Source organism: Amblyomma maculatum, unplaced genomic scaffold (assembly GCF_055883805.1).
Source record: "Amblyomma maculatum isolate TAMU_Amacu unplaced genomic scaffold, ASM5588380v1 scaffold_54, whole genome shotgun sequence".
Lineage (NCBI taxonomy): Eukaryota > Metazoa > Arthropoda > Arachnida > Ixodida > Ixodidae > Amblyomma > Amblyomma maculatum.
The window spans coordinates 339,720-357,758 of NW_028146779.1; the positions used below are offsets into that span (position 1 = coordinate 339,720).

Consider the following 18,039-nt stretch of genomic DNA (forward strand, 5'->3'; position numbering starts at 1 on the left):
ATTCGGAGGTCGTGGGTTCGGTTTCCACCATCGGCACGTTGTTCTTTCTTCTACTTTGTGTTTAATTATCTTTCCCCTAAACAGATTACATTGCTAATTTCTGTGATTATCCAAGTAAACAATAAAAAATACATAAAAGTACCCTCCCCAAAGCTTTCCTTGGCCTCGCCGACTGTTGGCTTCTTCCTTCATGTATTATACCGACCACCCTCATTTCCTCTTAATTGATCTGCTTATAGCTTACGGTGGTCTCGGTTCTGGCAGTCTTGAAGCCATAGGTAGCGTAAGAGGGTTCTAGCACAGCTTTCGCCCTCGCTCTTGATCACGTTCTACGTGACGCTGGCGGTAACAAAAGACGTTCCACGTCCGCCGCTATGGTTGAGGGCGGCGCTGGTGAACACTCTCAAGGTTCGTATACAGACAACATAAATACCCAAGCAAGTAGCAGGGGGGACAGCGGCCGATGTAGCTCAGTCGGAAGAGCACCGGACGCGATATTCGGAGGTCGTGGGTTCGGCTCCCACCATCAGCACGTTGTTCTTTCTTCTACTTTGTGTTTAATTATCTTTCCCCTAAACAGATTACATTGCTAATTTCTGTGGTTATCCAAGTAAACATTAAAAAAATACATAAAGTACCATCCCCAACGCTTTCCTTGGCCTCGCCGACTGTTGGCTTCTTCCTTCATGTATTATACCGACCACCCTCATTTCCTCTTAATTGATCTGCTTATAGCTTACGGGGGTCTCGATTCTGGCAGTCTTGAAGCCATAGGTAGCATAAGAGGGTTCTAGCACAGCTTTCGCCCTCGCTCTTGATCACGTTCTACGTGACGCTGGCGGTAACAAAGGACGTTCCACGTCCGCCGCTATGGTTGAGGGCGGCGCTGGTGAACACTCTCAAGGTTCGTATACAGACAACAGAAATACCCAGGCAAGTAGCAGGGGGGACAGCGGCCGACGTAGCTCAGTTGGAAGAGCACCGGACGCGATATTCGGAGGTCGTAGGTTCGGTTCCCACCATCGCCACGTTGTTCTTTCTTCTATTTTGTGTTTAATTATCTTTCCCCTAAACAGATTACATTGCTAATGTCTGTGATTATCCATGTAAACATTAAAAAAATACATAAAGTACCATCCCCAACGCTTTCCTTGGCCTCGCCGACTGTTGGCTTCTTCCTTCATGTATTATACCGACCACCCTCATTTCCTCTTAATGATCTGCTTATAGCTTACGGGGGTCTCGGTTCTGACAGTCTTGAAGCCATAGGTAGCGTAAGAGGATTCTAGCACAGATTTCGCCCTCGCTCTTGATAACGTTCTACGTGACGCTGGCGGTAACAAAGGACGTTCCACGTCCGCCGCTATGGTTGAGGGCGGCGCTGGTGAACACTCTCGAGGTTCGTATACAGACAACACAAATACCCAAGCAAGTAGCAGGGGGGACAGCGGCCGATGTAGCTCAGTTGGAAGAGCACCGGACGCGATATTCGGAGGACGTGGGTTCGGTTCCCACCATCGGCACGTTGTTCTTTCTTCTACTTTGTGTTTAATTATCTTTCCCCTAAACAGATTACATTGCTAATTTCTGTGATTATCCAAGTAAACATTAAAAAATACATAAAGTACCATCCCCAACGCTTTCCTTGGCCTCGCCGACTGTTGGCTTCTTCCTTCATGTATTATACCGACCACCCTCATTTCCTCTTAATTGATCTGCTTATAGCTTACGGGGGTCTCGGTTCTGGCAAGTCTTGAAGCCATAGGTAGCGTAAGAGGGTTCTAGCACAGCTTTCGCCCTCGCTCTTGATCACGTTCTACGTGACGCTGGCGGTAACAAAGGACGTTCCACGTCCGCCGCTATGGTTGAGGGCGGCGCTGGTGAACACTCTCAATGTTCCTATACAGACAACACAAATACCCAAGCAAGTAGCAGGGGGGACAGCGGCCGATGTAGCTCAGTTGGAAGAGCACCGGACGCGATATTCGGAGGACGTGGTTTCGGTTCCCACCATCGGCACGTTGTTCTTTCTTCTACTTTGTGTTTAATTATCTTTCCCCTAAACAGATTACATTGCTAATTTCTGTGATTATCCAAGTAAACATTAAAAAATACATAAAGTACCATCCCCAACGCTTTCCTTGGCCTCGCCGACTGTTGGCTTCTTCCTTCATGTATTATACCGACCACCCTCATTTCCTCTTAATTGATCTGCTTATAGCTTACGGGGGTCTCGGTTCTGGCAGTCTTGAAGCCATAGGTAGCATAAGAGGGTTCTAGCACAGCTTTCGCCCTCGCTCTTGATAACGTTCTACGTGAAGCTGGCGGTAACAAAGGACGTTCTATGTCCGCCGCTATGGTTGACGGCGGCGCTGGTGAACACTCTCAAGGTTCGTATACAGACAACATAAATACCCAAGCAAGTAGAAGGGGGGAAAGCGGCCGATGTAGCTCAGTTGGAAGAGCACCGGACGCGATATTCGGAGGTCGTGGGTTCGGTTTCCACCATCGGCACGTTGTTCTTTCTGCTACTTTGTGTTTAATTATCTTTTCCCTAAACAGATTACATTGCTAATTTCTGTGATTATCCAAGTAAACATTAAAAAATACATAAAGTACCATCCCCAACGCTTTCCTTGGCCTCGCCGACTGTTGGCTTCTTCCTTCATGTATTATACCGACCACCCTCATTACCTCTTAATTGATCTGCTTATAGCTTACGGTGGTCTCGGTTCTGGCAGTCTTGAAGCCATAGGTAGCGTAAGAGGGTTCTAGCACAGCTTTCGCCCTCGCTCTTGATCACGTTCTACGTGACGCTGTCGGTAACAAAGGACGTTCCACGTCCGCCGCTATGGTTGAGGGCGGCGCTGGTGAACACTCTCAAGTTTCGTATAGAGACAACATAAATACCCAGGCAAGTAGCAGGGGTGACAGCGGCCGATGTAGCTCAGTTGGAAGAGCACCGGACGCGATATTCGGAGGTCGTAGGTTCGGTTCCCACCATCGCCACGTTGTTCTTTCTTCTATTTTGTGTTTAATTATCTTTCCCCTAAACAGATTACATTGCTAATTTCTGTGATTATCCAAGTAAACATTAAAAAATACATAAAGTACCATCCCCAACGCTTTCCTTGGCCTCGCCGACTGTTGGCTTCTTCCTTCATGTATTATACCGACCACCCTCATTTCCTCTTAATTGATCTGCTTATAGCTTACGGGGGTCTCGGTTCTGGCAAGTCTTGAAGCCATAGGTAGCGTAAGAGGGTTCTAGCACAGCTTTCGCCCTCGCTCTTGATAACGTTCTACGTGAAGCTGGCGGTAACAATGGACGTTCTACGTCCGCCGCTATGGTTGAGGGCGGCGCTGGTGAACACTCTCAAGGTTCGTATACAGACAACATAAATACCCAAGCAAGTAGAAGGGGGGAAAGCGGCCGATGTAGCTCAGTAGGAAGAGCACCGGACGCGATATTCGGAGGTCGTGGGTTCGGTTTCCACCATCGGCACGTTGTTCTTTCTTCTACTTTGTGTTTAATTATCTTTCCCCTAAACAGATTACATTGCTAATTTCTGTGATTATCCAAGTAAACAATAAAAAATACATAAAAGTACCCTCCCCAAAGCTTTCCTTGGCCTCGCCGACTGTTGGCTTCTTCCTTCATGTATTATACCGACCACCCTCATTTCCTCTTAATTGATCTGCTTATAGCTTACGGTGGTCTCGGTTCTGGCAGTCTTGAAGCCATAGGTAGCGTAAGAGGGTTCTAGCACAGCTTTCGCCCTCGCTCTTGATCACGTTCTACGTGACGCTGGCGGTAACAAAAGACGTTCCACGTCCGCCGCTATGGTTGAGGGCGGCGCTGGTGAACACTCTCAAGGTTCGTATACAGACAACATAAATACCCAAGCAAGTAGCAGGGGGGACAGCGGCCGATGTAGCTCAGTCGGAAGAGCACCGGACGCGATATTCGGAGGTCGTGGGTTCGGCTCCCACCATCGCCACGTTGTTCTTTCTTCTATTTTGTGTTTAATTATCTTTCCCCTAAACAGATTACATTGCTAATTTCTGTGATTATCCAAGTAAACATTAAAAAATACATAAAGTACCATCCCCAACGCTTTCCTTGGCCTCGCCGACTGTTGGCTTCTTCCTTCATGTATTATACCGACCACCCTCATTTCCTCTTAATTGATCTGCTTATAGCTTACGGGGGTCTCGGTTCTGGCAAGTCTTGAAGCCATAGGTAGCGTAAGAGGGTTCTAGCACAGCTTTCGCCCTCGCTCTTGATAACGTTCTACGTGAAGCTGGCGGTAACAATGGACGTTCTACGTCCGCCGCTATGGTTGAGGGCGGCGCTGGTGAACACTCTCAAGGTTCGTATACAGACAACATAAATACCCAAGCAAGTAGAAGGGGGGAAAGCGGCCGATGTAGCTCAGTAGGAAGAGCACCTGACGCGATATTCGGAGGTCGTGGGTTCGGTTTCCACCATCGGCACGTTGTTCTTTCTTCTACTTTGTGTTTAATTATCTTTCCCCTAAACAGATTACATTGCTAATTTCTGTGATTATCCAAGTAAACAATAAAAAATACATAAAAGTACCCTCCCCAAAGCTTTCCTTGGCCTCGCCGACTGTTGGCTTCTTCCTTCATGTATTATACCGACCACCCTCATTTCCTCTTAATTGATCTGCTTATAGCTTACGGTGGTCTCGGTTCTGGCAGTCTTGAAGCCATAGGTAGCGTAAGAGGGTTCTAGCACAGCTTTCGCCCTCGCTCTTGATCACGTTCTACGTGACGCTGGCGGTAACAAAAGACGTTCCACGTCCGCCGCTATGGTTGAGGGCGGCGCTGGTGAACACTCTCAAGGTTCGTATACAGACAACATAAATACCCAAGCAAGTAGCAGGGGGGACAGCGGCCGATGTAGCTCAGTCGGAAGAGCACCGGACGCGATATTCGGAGGTCGTGGGTTCGGCTCCCACCATCAGCACGTTGTTCTTTCTTCTACTTTGTGTTTAATTATCTTTCCCCTAAACAGATTACATTGCTAATTTCTGTGGTTATCCAAGTAAACATTAAAAAAATACATAAAGTACCATCCCCAACGCTTTCCTTGGCCTCGCCGACTGTTGGCTTCTTCCTTCATGTATTATACCGACCACCCTCATTTCCTCTTAATTGATCTGCTTATAGCTTACGGGGGTCTCGGTTCTGGCAAGTCTTGAAGCCATAGGTAGCGTAAGAGGGTTCTAGCACAGCTTTCGCCCTCGCTCTTGATAACGTTCTACGTGAAGCTGGCGGTAACAATGGACGTTCTACGTCCGCCGCTATGGTTGAGGGCGGCGCTGGTGAACACTCTCAAGGTTCGTATACAGACAACATAAATACCCAAGCAAGTAGAAGGGGGGAAAGCGGCCGATGTAGCTCAGTAGGAAGAGCACCGGACGCGATATTCGGAGGTCGTGGGTTCGGTTTCCACCATCGGCACGTTGTTCTTTCTTCTACTTTGTGTTTAATTATCTTTCCCCTAAACAGATTACATTGCTAATTTCTGTGATTATCCAAGTAAACAATAAAAAATACATAAAAGTACCCTCCCCAAAGCTTTCCTTGGCCTCGCCGACTGTTGGCTTCTTCCTTCATGTATTATACCGACCACCCTCATTTCCTCTTAATTGATCTGCTTATAGCTTACGGTGGTCTCGGTTCTGGCAGTCTTGAAGCCATAGGTAGCGTAAGAGGGTTCTAGCACAGCTTTCGCCCTCGCTCTTGATCACGTTCTACGTGACGCTGGCGGTAACACAAGACGTTCCACGTCCGCCGCTATGGTTGAGGGCGGCGCTGGTGAACACTCTCAAGGTTCGTATACAGACAACATAAATACCCAAGCAAGTAGCAGGGGGGACAGCGGCCGATGTAGCTCAGTCGGAAGAGCACCGGACGCGATATTCGGAGGTCGTGGGTTCGGCTCCCACCATCAGCACGTTGTTCTTTCTTCTACTTTGTGTTTAATTATCTTTCCCCTAAACAGATTACATTGCTAATTTCTGTGGTTATCCAAGTAAACATTAAAAAAATACATAAAGTACCATCCCCAACGCTTTCCTTGGCCTCGCCGACTGTTGGCTTCTTCCTTCATGTATTATACCGACCACCCTCATTTCCTCTTAATTGATCTGCTTATAGCTTACGGGGGTCTCGGTTCTGGCAGTCTTGAAGCCATAGGTAGCATAAGAGGGTTCTAGCACAGCTTTCGCCCTCGCTCTTGATCACGTTCTACGTGACGCTGGCGGTAACAAAGGACGTTCCACGTCCGCCGCTATGGTTGAGGGCGGCGCTGGTGAACACTCTCAAGGTTCGTATACAGACAACATAAATACCCAGGCAAGTAGCAGGGGGGACAGCGGCCGACGTAGCTCAGTTGAAAGAGCACCGGACGCGATATTCGGAGGTCGTAGGTTCGGTTCCCACCATCGCCACGTTGTTCTTTCTTCTATTTTGTGTTTAATTATCTTTCCCCTAAACAGATTACATTGCTAATGTCTGTGATTATCCATGTAAACATTAAAAAAATACATAAAGTACCATCCCCAACGCTTTCCTTGGCCTCGCCGACTGTTGGCTTCTTCCTTCATGTATTATACCGACCACCCTCATTTCCTCTTAATGATCTGCTTATAGCTTACGGGGGTCTCGGTTCTGGCAGTCTTGAAGCCATAGGTAGCGTAAGAGGGTTCTAGCACAGATTTCGCCCTCGCTCTTGATAACGTTCTACGTGACGCTGGCGGTAACAAAGGACGTTCCACGTCCGCCGCTATGGTTGAGGGCGGCGCTGGTGAACACTCTCGAGGTTCGTATACAGACAACACAAATACCCAAGCAAGTAGCAGGGGGGACAGCGGCCGATGTAGCTCAGTTGGAAGAGCACCGGACGCGATATTCGGAGGACGTGGGTTCGGTTCCCACCATCGGCACGTTGTTCTTTCTTCTACTTTGTGTTTAATTATCTTTCCCCTAAACAGATTACATTGCTAATTTCTGTGATTATCCAAGTAAACATTAAAAAATACATAAAGTACCATCCCCAACGCTTTCCTTGGCCTCGCCGACTGTTGGCTTCTTCCTTCATGTATTATACCGACCACCCTCATTTCCTCTTAATTGATCTGCTTATAGCTTACGGGGGTCTCGGTTCTGGCAAGTCTTGAAGCCATAGGTAGCGTAAGAGGGTTCTAGCACAGCTTTCGCCCTCGCTCTTGATAACGTTCTACGTGAAGCTGGCGGTAACAATGGACGTTCTACGTCCGCCGCTATGGTTGAGGGCGGCGCTGGTGAACACTCTCAAGGTTCGTATACAGACAACATAAATACCCAAGCAAGTAGAAGGGGGGAAAGCGGCCGATGTAGCTCAGTAGGAAGAGCACCGGACGCGATATTCGGAGGTCGTGGGTTCGGTTTCCACCATCGGCACGTTGTTCTTTCTTCTACTTTGTGTTTAATTATCTTTCCCCTAAACAGATTACATTGCTAATTTCTGTGATTATCCAAGTAAACAATAAAAAATACATAAAAGTACCCTCCCCAAAGCTTTCCTTGGCCTCGCCGACTGTTGGCTTCTTCCTTCATGTATTATACCGACCACCCTCATTTCCTCTTAATTGATCTGCTTATAGCTTACGGTGGTCTCGGTTCTGGCAGTCTTGAAGCCATAGGTAGCGTAAGAGGGTTCTAGCACAGCTTTCGCCCTCGCTCTTGATCACGTTCTACGTGACGCTGGCGGTAACAAAAGACGTTCCACGTCCGCCGCTATGGTTGAGGGCGGCGCTGGTGAACACTCTCAAGGTTCGTATACAGACAACATAAATACCCAAGCAAGTAGCAGGGGGGACAGCGGCCGATGTAGCTCAGTCGGAAGAGCACCGGACGCGATATTCGGAGGTCGTGGGTTCGGCTCCCACCATCAGCACGTTGTTCTTTCTTCTACTTTGTGTTTAATTATCTTTCCCCTAAACAGATTACATTGCTAATTTCTGTGGTTATCCAAGTAAACATTAAAAAAATACATAAAGTACCATCCCCAACGCTTTCCTTGGCCTCGCCGACTGTTGGCTTCTTCCTTCATGTATTATACCGACCACCCTCATTTCCTCTTAATTGATCTGCTTATAGCTTACGGGGGTCTCGGTTCTGGCAGTCTTGAAGCCATAGGTAGCATAAGAGGGTTCTAGCACAGCTTTCGCCCTCGCTCTTGATCACGTTCTACGTGACGCTGGCGGTAACAAAGGACGTTCCACGTCCGCCGCTATGGTTGAGGGCGGCGCTGGTGAACACTCTCAAGGTTCGTATACAGACAACATAAATACCCAGGCAAGTAGCAGGGGGGACAGCGGCCGACGTAGCTCAGTTGGAAGAGCACCGGACGCGATATTCGGAGGTCGTAGGTTCGGTTCCCACCATCGCCACGTTGTTCTTTCTTCTATTTTGTGTTTAATTATCTTTCCCCTAAACAGATTACATTGCTAATGTCTGTGATTATCCATGTAAACATTAAAAAAATACATAAAGTACCATCCCCAACGCTTTCCTTGGCCTCGCCGACTGTTGGCTTCTTCCTTCATGTATTATACCGACCACCCTCATTTCCTCTTAACGATCTGCTTATAGCTTACGGGGGTCTCGGTTCTGGCAGTCTTGAAGCCATAGGTAGCGTAAGAGGGTTCTAGCACAGATTTCGCCCTCGCTCTTGATAACGTTCTACGTGACGCTGGCGGTAACAAAGGACGTTCCACGTCCGCCGCTATGGTTGAGGGCGGCGCTGGTGAACACTCTCAAGGTTCGTATACAGACAACACAAATACCCAAGCAAGTAGCAGGGGGGACAGCGGCCGATGTAGCTCAGTTGGAAGAGCACCGGACGCGATATTCGGAGGACGTGGGTTCGGTTCCCACCATCGGCACGTTGTTCTTTCTTCTACTTTGTGTTTAATTATCTTTCCCCTAAACAGATTACATTGCTAATTTCTGTGATTATCCAAGTAAACATTAAAAAATACATAAAGTACCATCCCCAACGCTTTCCTTGGCCTCGCCGACTGTTGGCTTCTTCCTTCATGTATTATACCGACCACCCTCATTTCCTCTTAATTGATCAGCTTATAGCTTACGGGGGTCTCGGTTCTGGCAAGTCTTGAAGCCATAGGTAGCGTAAGAGGGTTCTAGCACAGCTTTCGCCCTCGCTCTTGATAACGTTCTACGTGAAGCTGGCGGTAACAATGGACGTTCTACGTCCGCCGCTATGGTTGAGGGCGGCGCTGGTGAACACTCTCAAGGTTCGTATATAGACAACATAAATACCCAAGCAAGTAGAAGGGGGGAAAGCGGCCGATGTAGCTCAGTAGGAAGAGCACCGGACGCGATATTCGGAGGTCGTGGGTTCGGTTTCCACCATCGGCATGTTGTTCTTTCTTCTACTTTGTGTTTAATTATCTTTCCCCTAAACAGATTACATTGCTAATTTCTGTGATTATCCAAGTAAACAATAAAAAATACATAAAAGTACCCTCCCCAAAGCTTTCCTTGGCCTCGCCGACTGTTGGCTTCTTCCTTCATGTATTATACCGACCACCCTCATTTCCTCTTAATTGATCTGCTTATAGCTTACGGTGGTCTCGGTTCTGGCAGTCTTGAAGCCATAGGTAGCGTAAGAGGGTTCTAGCACAGCTTTCGCCCTCGCTCTTGATCACGTTCTACGTGACGCTGGCGGTAACAAAAGACGTTCCACGTCCGCCGCTATGGTTGAGGGCGGCGCTGGTGAACACTCTCAAGGTTCGTATACAGACAACATAAATACCCAAGCAAGTAGCAGGGGGGACAGCGGCCGATGTAGCTCAGTTGGAAGAGCACCGGACGCGATATTCGGAGGTCGTGGGTTCGGCTCCCACCATCAGCACGTTGTTCTTTCTTCTACTTTGTGTTTAATTATCTTTCCCCTAAACAGATTACATTGCTAATTTCTGTGGTTATCCAAGTAAACATTAAAAAAATACATAAAGTACCATCCCCAACGCTTTCCTTGGCCTCGCCGACTGTTGGCTTCTTCCTTCATGTATTATACCGACCACCCTCATTTCCTCTTAATTGATCTGCTTATAGCTTACGGGGGTCTCGTTTCTGGCAGTCTTGAAGCCATAGGTAGCATAAAAGGGTTCTAGCACAGCTTTCGCCCTCGCTCTTGATCACGTTCTACGTGACGCTGGCGGTAACAAAAGACGTTCCACGTCCGCCGCTATGGTTGAGGGCGGCGCTGGTGAACACTCTCAAGGTTCGTATACAGACTACATAAATACCAAAGCAAGTAGCAGGGGGGTCAGCGGCCGATGTAGATCAGTTGGAAGAGCACCGGACGCGATATTCGGAGGTCGTGGGTTCGGTTCCCACGATCGGCAAGTTGTTCTTTCTTCTACATTGTTTTTGATTATCTTTCCCCTAAACAGATTAAATTACTAATTTCTGTGATTATCCAAGTAAACATTAAAAAATACATAAAGTACCATCCCCAACGCTTTCCTTGGCCTCGCCGACTGTTGGCTTCTTCCTTCATGTATTATACCGGCCACCCTCATTACCTCTTAATTGATCTGCTTATAGCTTACGGTGGTCTCGGTTCTGGCAGTCTTGAAGCCATAGGTAGCGTAAGAGGGTTCTAGCACAGCTTTCGCCCTCGCTCTTGATCACGTTCTACGTGACGCTGGCGGTAACAAAGGACGTTCCACGTCCGCCGCTATGGTTGAGGGCGGCGCTGGTGAACACTCTCAAGGTTCGTATACAGACAACACAAATACCCAAGCAAGTAGCAGGGGGGACAGCGGCCGATGTAGCTCAGTTGGAAGAGCACCGGACGCGATATTCGGAGGACGTGGGTTCGGTTCCCACCATCGGCACGTTGTTCTTTCTTCTACTTTGTGTTTAATTATCTTTCCCCTAAACAGATTACATTGCTAATTTCTGTGATTATCCAAGTAAACATTAAAAAATACATAAAGTACCATCCCCAACGCTTTCCTTGGCCTCGCCGACTGTTGGCTTCTTCTTTCATGTATTATACCGACCACCCTCATTTCCTCTTAATTGATCTGCTTATAGCTTACGGGGGTCTCGGTTCTGGCAGTCTTGAAGCCATAGGTAGCATAAGAGGGTTCTAGCACAGCTTTCGCCCTCGCTCTTGATCACGTTCTACGTGACGCTGGCGGTAACAAAGGACGTTCCACGTCCGCCGCTATGGTTGAGGGCGGCGCTGGTGAACACTCTCAAGGTTCGTATACAGACAACATAAATACCCAGGCAAGTAGCAGGGGGGACAGCGGCCGACGTAGCTCAGTTGGAAGAGCACCGGACGCGATATTCGGAGGTCGTAGGTTCGGTTCCCACCATCGCCACGTTGTTCTTTCTTCTATTTTGTGTTTAATTATCTTTCCCCTAAACAGATTACATTGCTAATGTCTGTGATTATCCATGTAAACATTAAAAAAATACATAAAGTACCATCCCCAACGCTTTCCTTGGCCTCGCCGACTGTTGGCTTCTTCCTTCATGTATTATACCGACCACCCTCATTTCCTCTTAATGATCTGCTTATAGCTTACGGGGGTCTCGGTTCTGGCAGTCTTGAAGCCATAGGTAGCGTAAGAGGGTTCTAGCACAGATTTCGCCCTCGCTCTTGATAACGTTCTACGTGACGCTGGCGGTAACAAAGGACGTTCCACGTCCGCCGCTATGGTTGAGGGCGGCGCTGGTGAACACTCTCAAGGTTCGTATACAGACAACACAAATACCCAAGCAAGTAGCAGGGGGGACAGCGGCCGATGTAGCTCAGTTGGAAGAGCACCGGACGCGATATTCGGAGGACGTGGGTTCGGTTCCCACCATCGGCACGTTGTTCTTTCTTCTACTTTGTGTTTAATTATCTTTCCCCTAAACAGATTACATTGCTAATTTCTGTGATTATCCAAGTAAACATTAAAAAATACATAAAGTACCATCCCCAACGCTTTCCTTGGCCTCGCCGACTGTTGGCTTCTTCCTTCATGTATTATACCGACCACCCTCATTTCCTCTTAATTGATCTGCTTATAGCTTACGGGGGTCTCGGTTCTGGCAGTCTTGAAGCCATAGGTAGCATAAGAGGGTTCTAGCACAGCTTTCGCCCTCGCTCTTGATCACGTTCTACGTGACGCTGGCGGTAACAAAGGACGTTCCACGTCCGCCGCTATGGTTGAGGGCGGCGCTGGTGAACACTCTCAAGGTTCGTATACAGACTACATAAATACCAAAGCAAGTAGCAGGGGGGTCAGCGGCCGATGTAGATCAGTTGGAAGAGCACCGGACGCGATATTCGGAGGTCGTGGGTTCGGTTCCCACCATCGGCAAGTTGTTCTTTCTTCTACATAGTTTTTGATTATCTTTCCCCTAAACAGATTAAATTACTAATTTCTGTGATTATCCAAGTAAACATTAAAAAATACATAAAGTACCATCCCCAACGCTTTCCTTGGCCTCGCCGACTGTTGGCTTCTTCCTTCATGTATTATACCGGCCACCCTCATTACCTCTTAATTGATCTGCTTATAGCTTACGGTGGTCTCGGTTCTGGCAGTCTTGAAGCCATAGGTAGCGTAAGAGGGTTCTAGCACAGATTTCGCCCTCGCTCTTGATAACGTTCTACGTGACGCTGGCGGTAACAAAGGACGTTCCACGTCCGCCGCTATGGTTGAGGGCGGCGCTGGTGAACACTCTCAAGGTTCGTATACAGACAACACAAATACCGAAGCAAGTAGCAGGGGGGACAGCGGCCGATGTAGCTCAGTTGGAAGAGCACCGGACGCGATATTCGGAGGACGTGGGTTCGGTTCCCACCATCGGCACGTTGTTCTTTCTTCTACTTTGTGTTTAATTATCTTTCCCCTAAACAGATTACATTGCTAATTTCTGTGATTATCCAAGTAAACATTAAAAAATACATAAAGTACCATCCCCAACGCTTTCCTTGGCCTCGCCGACTGTTGGCTTCTTCCTTCATGTATTATACCGACCACCCTCATTTCCTCTTAATTGATCTGCTTATAGCTTACGGGGGTCTCGGTTCTGGCAGTCTTGAAGCCATAGGTAGCATAAGAGGGTTCTAGCACAGCTTTCGCCCTCGCTCTTGATCACGTTCTACGTGACGCTGGCGGTAACAAAGGACGTTCCACGTCCGCCGCTATGGTTGAGGGCGGCGCTGGTGAACACTCTCAAGGTTCGTATACAGACTACATAAATACCAAAGCAAGTAGCAGGGGGGTCAGCGGCCGATGTAGATCAGTTGGAAGAGCACCGGACGCGATATTCGGAGGTCGTGGGTTCGGTTCCCACCATCGGCAAGTTGTTCTTTCTTCTACATAGTTTTTGATTATCTTTCCCCTAAACAGATTAAATTACTAATTTCTGTGATTATCCAAGTAAACATTAAAAAATACATAAAGTACCATCCCCAACGCTTTCCTTGGCCTCGCCGACTGTTGGCTTCTTCCTTCATGTATTATACCGGCCACCCTCATTACCTCTTAATTGATCTGCTTATAGCTTACGGTGGTCTCGGTTCTGGCAGTCTTGAAGCCATAGGTAGCGTAAGAGGGTTCTAGCACAGCTTTCGCCCTCGCTCTTGATCACGTTCTACGTGACGCTGGCGGTAACAAAGGACGTTCCACGTCCGCCGCTATGGTTGAGGGCGGCGCTGGTGAACACTCTCAAGGTTCGTATACAGACAACACAAATACCCAAGCAAGTAGCAGGGGGGACAGCGGCCGATGTAGCTCAGTTGGAAGAGCACCGGACGCGATATTCGGAGGACGTGGGTTCGGTTCCCACCATCGGCACGTTGTTCTTTCTTCTACTTTGTGTTTAATTATCTTTCCCCTAAACAGATTACATTGCTAATTTCTGTGATTATCCAAGTAAACATTAAAAAATACATAAAGTACCATCCCCAACGCTTTCCTTGGCCTCGCCGACTGTTGGCTTCTTCCTTCATGTATTATACCGACCACCCTCATTTCCTCTTAATTGATCTGCTTATAGCTTACGGTGGTCTCGGTTCTGGCAGTCTTGAAGCCATAGATAGCGTAAGAGGGTTCTAGCACAGCTTTCGCCCTCGCTCTTGATCACGTTCTACGTGACGCTGGCGGTAACAAAGGACGTTCCACGTCCGCCGCTATGGTTGAGGGCGGCGATGGTGAACACTCTCAAGGTTCGTATACAGACAACATAAATACCCAAGCAAGTAGCAGGGGGGACAGCGGCCGATGTAGCTCAGTTGGAAGAGCACCGGACGCGATATTCGGAGGTCGTGGGTTCGGTTCCCACCATCGGCACGTTGTTCTTTTTCTACTTTGTGTTTAATTATCTTTCCCCTAAACAGATTACATTGCTAATGTCTGTGATTATCCAAGTAAACATTAAAAAATACATAAAGTACCATCCCCAACGCTTCCTTAGCCTCGCCGACTGTTGGCTTCTTCCTTCATGTATTATACCGACCACCCTCATTTCCTCTTGATTGATCTGCTTATAGCTTACGGGGGTCTCGGTTCTGGCAGTCTTAAGGCCATAGGTAGCATAAGAGGCTTCTAGCACAGCTTTCGCCCTCGCTCTTGATCACGTTCTACGTGATGCTGGCGGTAGCAAAGGACGTTCCACGTCCGCCGCTATGGTTGAGGGCGGCGCTGGTGAACACTCTCAAGGTTCGTATACAGACAACACAAATACCCAAGAAAGTAGCAGGGGGGACAGCGGCCGATGTAGCTCAGTTGGAAGAGCACCGGACGCGATATTCGGAGGACGTGGGTTCGGTTCGCACCATCGGCACGTTGTTCTTTCTTCTACTTTGTGTTTAATTATCTTTCCCCTAAACAGATTACATTGCTAATTTCTGTGATTATCCAAGTAAACATTAAAAAATACATAAAGTACCATCCCCAACGCTTTCCTTGGCCTCGCCGACTGTTGGCTTCTTCCTTCATGTATTATACCGACCACCCTCATTTCCTCTTAATTGATCTGCTTATAGCTTACGGGGGTCTCGGTTCTGGCAGTCTTGAAGCCATAGGTAGCATAAGAGGGTTCTAGCACAGCTTTCGCCATCACTCTTGATAACGTTCTACGTGACGCTGGCGGTAACAAAGGACGTTCCACGTCCGCCGCTATGGTTGAGGGCGGCGCTGGTGAACACTCTCAAGGTTCGTATACAGACAACATAAATACCCAAGCAAGTAGCAGGGAGGACAGCGGCCGATGTAGCTCAGGTGGAAGAGCACCGGACGCGATATTCGGAGGTCGTGGGTTCGGTTCCCACCATCGGCACGTTGTTCTTTCTTCTACTTTGTGTTTAATTATCTTTTCCCTAAACAGATTACATTGCTAATTTCTGTGATTATCCAAGTAAACAATAAAAAATACATAAAAGTACCCTCCCCAACGCTTTCCTTGGCCTCGCCGACTGTTGGCTTCTTCCTTCATGTATTATACCGACCACCCTCATTTCCTCTTAATTGATCTGCTTAAAGCTTACGGTGGTCTCGGTTCTGGCAGTCTTGAAGCCATAGATAGCGTAAGATGGTTCTAGCACAGCTTTCGCCCTCGCTCTTGATCACGTTCTACGTGACGCTGGCGGTAACAAAGGACGTTCCACGTCCGCCGCTATGGTTGAGGGCGGCGATGGTGAACACTCTCAAGGTTCGTATACAGACAACATAAATACCCAAGCAAGTAGCAGGGGGGACAGCGGCCGATGTAGCTCAGTTGGAAGAGCACCGGACGCGATATTCGGAGGTCGTGGGTTCGATTCCCACCATCGGCACGTTGTTCTTTCTTCTACTTTGTGTTTAATTATCTTTCCCCTAAACAGATTACATTGCTAATGTCTGTGATTATCCAAGTAAACATTAAAAAATACATAAAGTACCATCCCCAACGCTTCCTTAGCCTCGCCGACTGTTGGCTTCTTCCTTCATGTATTATACCGACCACCCTCATTTCCTCTTGATTGATCTGCTTATAGCTTACGGGGGTCTCGGTTCTGGCAGTCTTAAGGCCATAGGTAGCATAAGAGGCTTCTAGCACAGCTTTCGCCCTCGCTCTTGATCACGTTCTACGTGACGCTGGCGGTAGCAAAGGACGTTCCACGTCCGCCGCTATGGTTGAGGGCGGCGCTGGTGAACACTCTCAAGGTTCGTATACAGACAACACAAATACCCAAGCAAGTAGCAGGGGGGACAGCGGCCGATGTAGCTCAGTTGGAAGAGCACCGGACGCGATATTCGGAGGACGTGGGTTCGGTTCCCACCATCGGCACGTTGTTCTTTCTTCTACTTTGTGTTTAATTATCTTTCCCCTAAACAGATTACATTGCTAATTTCTGTGATTATCCAAGTAAACATTAAAAAATACATAAAGTACCATCCCCAACGCTTTCCTTGGCCTCGCCGACTGTTGGCTTCTTCCTTCATGTATTATACCGACCACCCTCATTTCCTCTTAATTGATCTGCTTATAGCTTACGGTGGTCTCGGTTCTGGCAGTCTTGAAGCCATAGATAGCGTAAGAGGGTTCTAGCACAGCTTTCGCCCTCGCTCTTGATCACGTTCTACGTGACGCTGGCGGTAACAAAGGACGTTCCACGTCCGCCGCTATGGTTGAGGGCGGCGATGGTGAACACTCTCAAGGTTCGTATACAGACAACATAAATACCCAAGCAAGTAGCAGGGGGGACAGCGGCCGATGTAGCTCAGTTGGAAGAGCACCGGACGCGATATTCGGAGGTCGTGGGTTCGGTTCCCACCATCGGCACGTTGTTCTTTTTCTACTTTGTGTTTAATTATCTTTCCCCTAAACAGATTACATTGCTAATGTCTGTGGTTATCCAAGTAAACATTAAAAGAATACATAAAGTACCATCCCCAACGCTTTCCTTGGCCTCGCCTACTGTTGGCTTCTTCCTTCATGTATTATACCGACCACCCTCATTTCCTCTTAATTGATCTACTTATAGCTTACGGGGGTCTCGGTTCTGGCAGTCTTGAAGCCATAGGTAGCGTAAGAGGGTTCTAGCACAGCTTTCGCCCTCGCTCTTGATCACGTTCTACGTGACGCTGGCGGTAACAAACGACGTTCCACGTCCGCCGCTATGGTTGAGGGCGGCGCTGGTGAACACTCTCAAGGTTCGTATACAGACAACATAAATGCCCAGGCAAGTATCAGGGGGGACAGCGGCCGATGTAGCTCAGTTGGAAGAGCACCGGACGCGATATTCGGAGGTCGTAGGTTCGGTTCCCACCATCGCCACGTTGTTCTTTCTTCTACTTTGTGTTTAATTATCTTTCCCCTAAACAGATTACGTTGCTAATGTCTGTGATTATCCATGTAAACATTAAAAAATACATAAAGTACCATCCCCAATGCTTTCCTTGGCCTCGCCGACTGTTGGCTTCTTCCTTCATGTATTATACCGACCACCCTCATTCCCTCTTAATTGATCTGTTTATAGCTTTCGGGGGTCTCGGTTCTGGCAGTCTTGAAGCCATAGGTAGCGTAAGAGGGTTCTAGCACAGCTTTCGCCCTCGCTCTTGATCACGTTCTACGTCACGCTGGCGGTAACAAAGGACGTTCCACGTCCGCCGCTATGGTTAAGGGCGGCGCTGGTGAACACTCTCAAGGTTCGTATACAGACAACATAAATACCCAAGCAAGTAGCAGGGGGGACAGCGGCCGATGTAGCTCAGTTGGAAGAGCACCGGACGCGATATTCGGAGGTCGTGGGTTCGGTTCCCACCATCAGCACGTTGTTCTTTCTTCTACTTTGTGTTTAATTATCTTTCCCCTAAACAGATTACATTGCTAATTTTTGTGGTTATCCAAGTAAACATTAAAAAATACATAAAGTACCATCCCCAACGCTTTCCTTGGCCTCGCCGACTGTTGGCGTCTTCCTTCATGTATTATACCGAC

General features: G+C 48.1%; 1 non-coding gene across 1 annotated transcript; it reads left to right on the forward strand.

The window, feature by feature from the left end:
* Window positions 1-15,819: 15,819 nt before the first annotated feature.
* On the forward strand, window positions 15,820-15,892 carry TRNAS-CGA (transfer RNA serine (anticodon CGA)). The gene has a single exon. It is a non-coding gene; the product is annotated as a tRNA-Ser (tRNA).
* Window positions 15,893-18,039: the final 2,147 nt, after the last annotated feature.